Raw genomic sequence first — 11074 nt, forward strand, 5'->3', positions numbered from 1 at the left:
ATTCAGTAACGTCATATACAACTATGTTCTGGGGTAACTCATCTTTAAGAAAAAAAGTTTTCGTTGCTAAAAACTATGCTGTGAGGATAATATGTGATGCACACCCGTGATCCTCTTTCAGACGTCTGTTTCAGAAGTTGGGTATTCAATGAATGCTAATAATTTTTCAATATCATGTAATTCCGTCCCTGGACTTGCTAACCTCCTGGACTCAGCTAGAAGTGAGTCTACAAGGTTGTGCAAATACGTCACATCCAAGTTAAGATACTCCCTGTGGATCTGATCGTACAATTCCACCAAATTGCAGGATTGCTGACATGGCGTTTTACGCGCTGTTCCAACATGTCCCATAAATTTTCTGTGGGATTCAAGTCAAGTGATTCCGCAGGCCAGTTGAGATGTAACAGGGTGGGGGAGTGTTCATAAAACCAGTCACATATTCTTCCAGGCCGATGAACTCCGCTGTTGTCTGAAAAATAGGGGGATCAATAGCATGCTCATCATGCAGATTTTGACCGAAAGGCAACACCTGATCCTTGACAATGTTTAAACAAACATGCTCGTTCATGTTAGTGGTCACCTCAGTGAGCGGGCGCAATTCATGATAAGAAAAACATCCCAAAAACTTCACAGACACCTCTCTAGCTTGAACCTGCCCTTGCACACATTTAGGATGAAATGCTTCATTTAGTTTTCAGTGCACTCGACAACGTGCGCCATTTGAATAGGCAAAAACTTGATTCGTCAGACCACATTATGTTCCGCCAGTAAGCTAATGTGCACGTTCGATGATTTCTAGCCCAATGAGGAAGCGAAGTTTAACGTGCCTGTGCGAGCAACGGCCTCTTGCGGGGTGACCGACTCCAGATGTTCATTGCATGCAGTTGCCGTCGCAATGTTCTGTCGTTAACAGGTGGGAATGAACCGTCATTCACTGCCTGTAGCAATTCCTGTCGAACCTGGAAGCGATTTTGGTTCACTAGCCGTGAAATGCGTCTCTGGTCCCTCTCAGTCAGGATCTTTTTCGGCCACAATTCTGACTTGTGTTTCGAGGCCACGTATGTTACGCGACTGCTTGTACACACAGTGAACGGTCCGCTGCGAAACACCAACAAATCCAACAACTGCACACACTATTTGACCATGGCCACAGCCAAACGCGATTGCGCCTTTTTGCCGCGCTGCCACGTCTTTACATTGACACAAATCTACGTAGAACGTCCGCTTGTAACATAAATGTTCCACTGGTCGCTACTTCCTTATTCTCACGCAGAGGCAATGCACGAACGGCTGAGCAAGCGACTCGATTGGCGTGCCGTCCGTAAAGGCTTGACGATTAATTTCTACGTGCTCACTGGGTGCCTAATTTTTTATCCGGTAAGTTTACGAAAAAACATACGCTGATGATCCAAAACATTATGACACCCTGTTTAATAGCGTGCTAGTCCACCTTTGCTACGTAATACAGCAGAAATTCCTCATTGCATGGACTAGGAAGGTATGTGCCACCAGCTGTCTGAGAGCAGGTCATGCAGTTTCCATAAATAACGAGCTGGTGGTTAATGGATAAGGAGCTGGCACCCAATAGCGTCTTAGACGTGTTCAATCAGTAGAATCTGGTAGCCAAGACATGAACAAGAGTTCACTATCATGCTCCTCAGACTACTGTGGCACTATTCAGACCTTGTGACCTTGTGGTAACGTTTATGCCACCCTGCAAGTTAACGTGCTGGAAGATGCCATCGCCATCGAGGAAAAGATCAAGTGTAGAGAGATTCACGTGGTATGCAATAATGTGTGATGGTGTCTTCGATTACTACCACAGGTCCCATGGATGTTATCCAATTGCCTGCATCCGTAGTTCAGTGTGTGTTTCGAGGAACCATTCGCCTGAATGACGGCGTATCCATACATGACCACCAACCTTGCGTAACAAGAAATTTGCTTCATCCGAACAAGCGAGACGTTTCATCGCATGGTCCAATCTCGGTTATCCCGTGTCCACTGCAATCACAATTGACTATTTCGTCGTGTCTGAGGGGGAAAACGTAGCCTCCTCTAATGTGGGACCCTCTGGTCAGTAATTTGCGCTGAAGGTGTGCTTCGAGGCACTTGTGCCTGCACCATCATTGTATTCTGTCATCAGATCTGTCACAGTTCACCACGAATCCTACTTTACAGAGCGGGCAAACCTCCGACGCCCATGTTCTGTGATGACTCGTGGAAGTCGAGCAACTTGTCGCCTGTTCATGGTTTCACCAACGTTCAGCCACTTTCCATAGAAACTCACGACAGTATCACGTGATCAGTCGACCTGCTTCGCCGTTTCCGAGACGCTCGTCCTAAAATGCAGGACATTAACCAGTCTCTCCTTCGTCAATGTCGCTTGTGTTGTGGTCAGTGGCTACTTTGACGCAAATCTCCATGCTACTCTAGCCTGCGCAAGCCTCTTCGCCCCCGAATAACTACTGCAACCTACATCCTTCTCGATCTGCTTTCTGTATTCATCTGTTTGTCTCCCCCTACGACTTTTAACCCCCCACACTTCCCTTCAATACTAAATTGGTGATATCTAACAATTTTTTCCATCAACCGATTCCCTCTTTTATTCAAATTGCGCCACAAATTTCCTGTTTCCTCTAATCTGTTCAGCACTCCTCATTGGTTACGTGATCTACCCACCTAGTCTCGAGCGTTCTTCTGTAGATGAACATTGCAAAAGCCTCTATTCTCTTCTCATCTAAACAGTTTATCATCCATGTTCCACTTTCATACGTGGCTACACTTCATACAAATACCTTTACAAAAGACTTCCTAACACTTAATTCTGTATTTGATCTACGTCCTCTTTCCTTTCTATAACATCGACTTCAAGTTCATCTCGCTTGTATAGAATTTCTATATACCCCTTCCAGATTTCAGATTTCCTTTCTTTGCCAAGTGCTAGTTTTACATCTTTCCAAAGTCACTTATTTCAGTGAACTTTCTCATTTGCGAACAGTATCGTGGATAGAACGATATGATTTCCCATTCGTTTCCATCCTGTTTTTATATTTTCCTTACCGCGTCACGAACCCGCATTGTCAACAGGTGGTATTCAGTCTCTCGGTGGGCGGTGGTCATAACTTTTTTCCCTTGTACAAGGTTTCCGCAGCAAACTTCGAGGACTTGCAGAAGGTAGTGAGTGGATAATATTTTCAATAGGAATCCGTGTCCGAAAACGTACCGTTTCCGTTCTACGATGGTTTCAGTTCAGTGTGTAACGCGTCCACGTCTGCTAAGGGAACGAGAAAAGTCACCGAGTTGCTTGTTCTGGTATGCAGTAGGGTAGACAGGATGACGTGTACTATGTTAGACGGTCACCTCATGTCACTTAACGTCTGCCTTGCTGCGAGACTTATTCAATGCCTGTACGTCTCCGATACAGTTAACATGGTTCGGCATAGGTTTTCGGAATACACAGACATGCTCCTTTTGTATAGCGAAGCTAGAAGTGACGGAAGAGCCGTTTGTCGTCTAACCTTTATGGTGAGGAGGTGAGAATATGGTGCTCGACGGCAACACCGCTCCCCCGAATTTGAAGATGTACTGCATCGCATTTAAGAGAACCAGTCAATGAGTATTCTAACAGTTGCGCGTACAGTGGGTGTTAGTCACAGCATCGTCTGGGAGGTTCTGCGTGAGCAACATTTATGAGTCAGACATCTGAATCGAAATCGTCGTAGAACGGAAACGGTGCGCCTCCGTACATAGGCTTCTATTCAAAATATTATGTACTCACTTCCCTCTACAAGTCTCAGATGTGTGTTACGGGAATTCCCGAACACTTTGCATAAAGAAAGACGAAGATAAGAAGACAAGAAAAACGGTAGCAAGAAATTAATTTTATTACTTTGAAATAACGAGGAAATGTTAAGAGTGAAACGTATTTTTTACATCGATACTATTATAGACGTAGCTTTATTTTAACTGGCGAATGGTGGTGACGGAAGCGTGCATAGTAGGCTTCAACTTCCAGTGACGTCAAAAATGAGGCCAGTGTTTTAACCATTTTCTCGCCTCGCTCTCCCTCAGTTGATTTGTGACGGTTACGGGAAGCGAGAAAATGCCGACTGCTGCAGCAAGCAATGATGATAAGGCGCCTGGGTGGTCTGCCGGCGTTGCCAACTCTGTCTGCGGCTCGGACCTCCCGCTGCTGTAAATCCGTTCATACCTCTTTTCCTCTTATTCTTCCTAGTGCCTATAACCAGAGTTTGATTTGTATGGACGTAGTTGGAACATGGCATTAGTCTCGAGAACGCTGTATAAGGGAATGCCGTCACAGTTTCCAACAGACTGAACGAGGCGTTGTGACTGCTAACGTCTACAGCTGACATCACAGAAGAAACAGTGCTCATAAGCCACGGATCCAAAGGAGGAGGTAAGGCCATGCAGCCCACACCCCATCCCCTACACGCCATCCCCCAGATCACCGATCTCAGAACTGTCTCACCCAGTCAAATGAGTATCTGCCTCGGAACCAGGCTGGCGCTTCGTATTTTGCATATACTCCATGCAATCTATTCACAAACGATATGACGGATACGGTGAGCAGCAACTGTTTGCTGGTGACACTGTAGTATACGGGAAAGTGTCGTCGAAGAGTGGTTGCAGAAGAATACAGGACGACTTGGATAGAATTTGTATTTGGTGTGATGAATGGCAGCTTGCTCTAAATGTGAGAAATTGGAAGCTAATGCAGATGAGGAGGAACAACAATACTGTAAATTTCCAATACTGTCTTTGCTGCCTGATACAGTCACGTCGATTAAGTATCTAGACGCACCGTTGTGAAGTGACGTGAAATGGGACGAACGAGTAAAGTCGTTTGTAAGGAAGGCGAGTAACCGATTTCGCTTCATTGGGAAATTCCTAGAAAAGTGTAGTTCATCTATAAAGAAGACTGCTAACAGAACACTTTTGTGACTCATTCTTGAGTATCGCTCGTGTGTTTGGGATCCCAACCAAGTCAGATTAAAGAAATACTTCGAAACAATTCGGAGACTTGCTGCTAGACTTTTATCGGTGAATTCGATCAACATGCGAGTATTACTGAAGTGATCCGTGAACTCAAATGGGAATCCCTGGAAGGAAGAAGACATTCTTTCTGCTAAACACTGCTGAGAAAGTTTGGAGAAGCAGCGTTCACGACAGACTACAGAACGATTCTACTGCCACCAACGTATCTTTCACGTACGAACCACGAAGATAATCCGAGAAAAATCAGGGCTCGTTCGGGGGTATGTAAACAGATGTTTATCCCTCAGCCCATTTGCGAGTAGAACACGAGTAGAACACGAAGGTCCCGAGCTCGAGTCTCGGTCCGGCACACAGTTTTAATGCACCAGGAAGTTTCATATCAGCGCACACTCCGCTGCAGAGTGAAAATCTCATTCTGGGAACATCCCCTAGGCTGTGGCTAAGACATGTCCCCACGATATCCTTTCTTTCAGGAGTGCTAGTTCTGCAAGGTTCGCAGGAGAGCTTCTGTAAAGTTTGGAAGGTAGGAGACGAGATACTGGCAGAAGTAGAGCTGTGAGGACGGGGCGTGAGTCGTGCCTGGGTAGCTCAGTTGGTAGAGCACTTGCCCGCGAAAGGCAAAGGTCCCGAGTTCGAGTCTCGGTCCGGCACACAGTTTTAATCTGCCAGGAAGTTTCAAATCTGATTTGCTTTCTCATAGTGGAGCTACTAGCACAACTTCTATGCAACTGGCGCGAAATTTGAATAGATATCACCTTTCAGATGTAGAAACTACCAACTTTCGTTTATGTCGCACTAGTCCTTCTTGGTGTTGCGATTTTTTTCCGGTAGTATATTTTAAAAGGATCTGCGATAGAGATTGCCCCCCCCCCCCCCCCCAAGTTAATTCACTTGAAAATTCTATATAAATCTGTGCATCTGACCCTAATCGCTTATTGAGTTTTGGTAATTTAAGTTGCTTTTTAACACTAACAATGTTACTAATTAGTAAGTTGTACAGCTATTCAGTTATGGGAACATTTCCTGAGTTTCCTTGTGAAGGGTGCTTGAAAACAGAAGCAAAATTTCGATTATTGCTCTATTGTTTTCTGTATCGATTGCTGTCATCGACAAATTTTTTTGCCACTGACAGTCATAATTTGTGTGCTTGACTCATTGACGTTTGCGGGCGTCTCCTGTGATAGCATTTCATTAGGATATTTACTGAAGGCTTCTAACATTGCCCTTCTGGTATCCGAGTGTATTCTGATTAACATCTGCCTGTTTGCGGAACATCAGATTGAAAGAATATGTCAAATTGAATACATGCCTATTAAAACCGATGATGCATAGCGTTTCCGTTGGCTTTATTCCCGAAAACCCACGATAGACGAATTCGGCAAAACAGGAGGAATGGGCTATCGACTCCACTTTTTACCTTCCCTAGAGTTACGTAACGATCACGTTTTTTAACTGTAGTGCCGCTTTCCATTTCCAACTATCTTGTCTCGAATAGTATGACGTGATACAGAGTGGCGTGTATTAATCTCCAACTATTGCATTATTAAATCACTGCAGGCATTTGATCGGACGATTTCTTTGCTAAAGAGACGCTATGCCCGCGCAAAACTGAATTAATGAGCGGTTTCAGGTGCCATGTTTGTCAGCTGCATGAATAATACCAGTAAGATTATTTCCTCTCGAATGCAGTGTGAACTCGCTATCTGTCTCTACATCGTTCCCTCACACAGAAGCTTTCCATAATTCGTCTTATCGACGTACTGTTTTACGGTGTTTCCCTGAAGCAACGCAAGGGCCGTAGTCAATAGCCTTGGGTCAGCCGTCAACGATACGGAATTTATGGGAGCGTTCCGCGCAGCTGCGCACCACAATGGCGCACTTCGTGGCAGGATTGCTTCACCACACAGGAAATACCACTGCTAGTGCCCTTCGTGGAGGTCTTGCGACAAAATTCAGGCTAGGGCGCTGGCAACGAATGGGTACAACCCGTCTGTAAACTGAACTGCATAAATATTCAGTCAGATTTTCATAATGCTTCAAAGTGGTGCAGAGACTGACAACTTGCTTTAAATGTTCAGACACGTAAAAGTGTGTACCTTACAAGATGAGAAAACGTGATATCCAATAACTGTAATATTTGTGAGTTACAGAAGGAACAGGCCAACTCATATAAATATCTGAGTGTAACACTTTGCAGATGTGAAATGGAAAGACCACAGAGGCTCAATCGAGGGTAAAACAAGGGGCAGACTTGTGTTTCTTGATAGAATCATCGTAGAAAGGAGATTGCTTGCAAATCACTTGTGCGACCCAAGTGAGTGGGATCTGTACCAAATAGGAGTAAAAGAAGATATTGAAAACTATCGTCAATTAAATGACCAAACGCATGAAGTTGTCCTAAAAATGTATGCCTGCCGTGGTTCTGAAAAGGAAAACCGCCTGGAAACGTTATTTGGATCCTACAATTTGATCTCAGTAATTAACTTTCCAACACAGATGGATAAAGGCAGTAGGATCCTAATTGATAATGTTTTCTTTGATGAAGTTCAAAGCAAGAAAATAACTGTGTGCCCAGTTACAAAAGCACTCCCTGATCACAATGCACAGTTACTTAGGATAAATAACATAGTGCCTTACAGTACAGATACTCCTCAGTGGAAATCAGTTAGAGTAATTAATTACACCAGTGCAAATGTTTTTAAGAATAGCTTACAGGAGATGACAGGGGATGTCATTTATGATGAGCTCAGTGCTAACATAAAACTTAATCTGTCCACGATAAAATCATATAAATATTTGAAAACATCTTTCTGCATAAGATATTCAGAAAGGACACTAAACATCCATGTATAAAACCATGTATCACTAGAAGGATTAAAGTATCTTGTGAAATGAAAAGGGAAATGTATCTTTTGGCAAGATCAAGTAGGAATCCTGTAGCAGTTGCAAACTACAAAAACTAATGAAAATTATGAAGAAAAGTTATTAAAAGATCAAGGAACATCCACATAATATCAGGAACTAGTACTTCTGACAACAGACTTAAGGCTATTTGGAATTTAGTGAAACTAGGGTCAGGAAAACCAGCCACAGAACCAGACAACTTCACTACTGAGTTGAATGGAAGGACTATAAATGATGAGTCCCAGTTAGCAAAAGCATTTAATTAATAAACATTTCTTAAATATAGTAGAAAGCATAGGGCCAAATAGTTCAAGAGCAAAAGCACAGCAATATATTAAAAAATGTAACTTCCAGAAAATTCAGTCATATGGATGTATTACCAACTTCTCCTTCTGAAATTATAAAAATTATACATTCTCTCAAAAAATATCTCATCTACTTTTGAAGGCGTTTCCAATAGAGTACTAAGAATTTGTGCCCATAAAATAACCACAGTCTTATCTGAAATATGTAATGCATTTATCCAGGGAGTTGTTAAACCCTTCTTCAAGTAAGGTGATAAGAGAGGTAACTGTAACTACTCACCTGTTTCACTGCTGACGTCATTCTCCAAAATTTTTCAGAAAATGATGTATTGTAGAATAGTATCTCACCTCAACAACAATAGTATCCTTAGCAAATCACAGTTTGGGTTTCAGAAGGGTTTTTCTACTGTGAATGCCATTTACATGTTCACTCATCAGAATTTACAAGCATTAAATAATAAACTAGCGCCAGTTGCTATTTTCTGCGACCTCTCTAAGGCAGTTGTCTTTGTGAATCACAGTATTCTCCTAGATAAGTTGATGTTTTATGGGACTGGTGGTATAGCCAACCAATGATTAATGTCATATCTTACCAAAAGAAAGCAGAAAGTTGTATTCAGTAATTTAAGCAACATAGTCCAGAGACATAATTCTAATTGGGGAGAAAACATGTAGAGGTTTCCCCAAAGTTCAGTCTTAGATCCAATATTGTTTGCCAAATATGTAAACGATCTTCTGTCTAGTATACAACAAGCAGGTCATTTATTTTTGCAGGCGACACTAGTATTGTAATCAATCCAAGCATTAATACAGAAACAGAAGAAATAGTAATTCTTAAAAGTATCATTGACTGGTTTTCTGCAAATGGTCTTGTCCTAAATCGAAAAAGACACAACATATTCAGTTTCGCACATCTAGAGGTACTACACCTGTGATGATTATAGTATATGGTGAGGAAATAGTAAACAGAGTAGGAACTCCAAAATTCGTAGGGGTTCATATTGGTGAAAATTTAAATTGCAGACTCTAAATTTGAACTCCTAAAACAACTAGTTTCTGTCATATTTGCATTTAGAATCATTGCAAATCTTGAGGAGAGACAGATCAATAAGTTAACATATTTTGCATATTTTAATTCAACAGTGTCATATGGAATAATGTTCTGGGGTAACTCAACGTTATGAAAGTAAGTCTTCATTGCACAAAAACGTGCTGTGAGAATAATATGTGTTGCTCACCCACGATCATCTTGTTGATATTTGTTTTAGGAGCTGGGCATTCTGACTACTGTTCCACAATTTATTCATTACCTTATGAAGTTTGCTGTAAATTTTTCAGTATATTTCAAAAGGAACAATTAGCTACAAAATTACAACACCAGAAGGAAAAATGACACTCGTTACTCCATATTAAGGTTGTCTTTAGCACAAAAAGGAACGCACAATGCTGCAACAAAATTTTTTGATCATTTACCCAGTGCTATAAAATGTCTGACAGATAGCAAACTCAGAAAGCTTCTCCTTGACAGCTATTCTGTACAAGAATTTCTATTACTGTAATGTGCACAAGGTTGGTGGGCAGGAACTATTATCTCTCATCTGTATATCTTTTTCCTTTAATATTGAAAAAAAAATTGAAATGTTCAGGATTTAACTGCATATACAAATTAATTTGTGTTGTGAATGTAAAATGACTCATTCCACATCATTACAATCTATTGTGCGATATGATCCATAGAACATGTAACTAACCAACTATGTATCAACAGTACCATATTGGGCTGCATTAACATTAGAATTTTTTCCAATTTAACAGTTTCAACATATGACCAGCTTAAAATATATTAGTTTGTTACAACATTTTGTGTAGTTATGACAAAAGATATGTTTACTGTATGCAGAGGCACGAAAATGGTGTAATCTAACAGCGAAATAGACTGGAAATAAAATAAGACCCATAAATATAGCTGATCTCACGCTAACTAAACAATTCTACACCTAAGCGTGTCGTTCTCTGTCTCACCTATTAATACTACCTGATAAGGCTCCTACATTCTTGGAAAATATCGAAGAATCGGTCGAACGAGGATATTGGAAAGACTTCTTTCACGGGTGTATTTCAGTTTTTTAGGGATCTTTCGATATATGTCTTTTAAATCAGTCTTCCGTGAGAAATAGCTTCATGGTGGTCGTTCGACCATGATTGGCTTCCGACCTATATTGTTATATTCTTTACGCATGTGAGTGCTTCTGGGATTGATCGCTATGCAGGGTCCTTCTTGTCTGTTTATGCACTGTTCACTACATCTGTTTCTTCTGTCTCTGCACAACTACGTCGTCTCCGAACAGCTTAAAGGAACCATTGATAGTCATTCGCGAGAAAAGTTGTTATTGCTCTATGTATAAATGGTACCTACAGTGCACAAGTATTTTACGAACAAGAATATAAATGTAGCCGAAGTGCAATGAAATGTGGCCAGAGAACAGCATTTGAATTCTGGAATATGCAGGATAACGGAATAATTTCTAAAATATTACGTTCGAAACATGGCATGTTCTGAAACAGAACTCATAAACATTGTTCCCTCATAAATAATCTCGTTCAGTGGATCATCAACCCAACTGACAGTAATGGGGCTTCACAGCTTTTCGTAGGCACATAGCAGTTTTGAAACACATTCAGAAGCGATATTTAGTTATATGCAAACATTGCGTGCTGCCTAAAGCGCTTATGCAGTACCAGCTGAAATGAAGCGCGCTCCAGTTTTTTTTTTTTTCTTTTTTTTGTAACTGGTTACTTCATACACAGCTATTCGCGCAACGTGAATAAGTATTGCTTGCTTACCT

General features: G+C 41.5%; 1 non-coding gene across 1 annotated transcript; it reads left to right on the forward strand.

The window, feature by feature from the left end:
• Nucleotides 1–5596: 5596 nt before the first annotated feature.
• Trnas-cga (transfer RNA serine (anticodon CGA)) lies at nt 5597–5671 on the forward strand. The gene has a single exon. It is a non-coding gene; the product is annotated as a tRNA-Ser (tRNA).
• Nucleotides 5672–11074: the final 5403 nt, after the last annotated feature.

The sequence above is a fragment of the Schistocerca cancellata genome, chromosome 4, assembly GCF_023864275.1.
Source record: "Schistocerca cancellata isolate TAMUIC-IGC-003103 chromosome 4, iqSchCanc2.1, whole genome shotgun sequence".
Taxonomy (NCBI): domain Eukaryota; kingdom Metazoa; phylum Arthropoda; class Insecta; order Orthoptera; family Acrididae; genus Schistocerca; species Schistocerca cancellata.